Consider the following 1119-nt stretch of genomic DNA (forward strand, 5'->3'; position numbering starts at 1 on the left):
TATATATATATATATATATATATATATATATATATATATATACATATATATATATTTACCATTATATTTACCATTATGAATGGTAAATATGCTGGCCCAGCAGATTTTATGCCGAAGCATATATCGCACTTAAGTGTCGTATAGCACAGATACATGCCTGATCGTGCGCCTGGCCATTCATACCGGACGCGTATTTCTAAGCTGAAATAAAAATAACTGCGCTTCGCTACTATATGCGACAGGTGCGTGTGCAGTGTGTTCCAGCTGTTGGCCTACTTTGGATGTCTCGTGAGATAAACAGTGTATCACTGTCACTGTGTCATGAGCCAAAGCAATAACAAGTTGTTATAGCAACCAACGTAATATTAACTTGGATTTATATAGCGCATTTCACGAAACCCACAGACTCTTTACACAAGTAACGGGGGGGGACAAGGGAACAGAAAATTACCTTGTCACGGAGTAAACATAATTATGATAGCTACTGATGTACTACCACATTGCGCATTGTAAAGTTATTTTATGAAGGAAATAGACATATTCCATACCTGGGGGCCAAATCAGGGTCGGTTTTGAATCATTTACAATCCCATAATTATCTGTTATCTGTTAATAGACCTCCTGAGGTTGACTCACGTTGTTGACGTTGTCTTTCACTTTTAGATTTTAGTTGTTCTTCATTTAATTTTCTTCTTTTCTGTGATGGGCCTGCCCTAGTATCAACCATAACTACCGCAGATAACTTCATTAACATTCAAATACAATTAGGCTTATACAAAGACATTTTTTGCTTCCTTTTACCTGGCTAAAAAGGCTGATTACTAACACAGGCTCTTTCAGTGTAACTGAGAATGTGTTACTGTAGCACCGTCTACCTGCCGCAAATCACTCTGTTTCTTCGCAGGAAAAAATTGTTACATATAGTCATTTTAAGTCGGTCTCCCTAAGGCTATTCTCCAAAGCCTTCCTTGTGCTTGCAAATCCATGTGTGTGAGCATGAGATTCAGGATGAGGGGCTGCATTTTTGCTCCTCTACATTAACCCCATATGGGAGGCCTTCAGAGTTAATGAAGAGATTAGTATTAGATACACACACACACACACACACACACACACACA

General features: G+C 38.3%; 1 protein-coding gene across 1 annotated transcript in view; it reads left to right on the plus strand.

Moving 5' to 3' along the window:
* The window catches only part of dym (dymeclin), a 53129-nt gene that overhangs the window by 40370 nt on the left and 11640 nt on the right, over positions 1–1119 (plus strand).

Source organism: Etheostoma spectabile, chromosome 16 (assembly GCF_008692095.1).
Source record: "Etheostoma spectabile isolate EspeVRDwgs_2016 chromosome 16, UIUC_Espe_1.0, whole genome shotgun sequence".
NCBI lineage: Eukaryota > Metazoa > Chordata > Actinopteri > Perciformes > Percidae > Etheostoma > Etheostoma spectabile.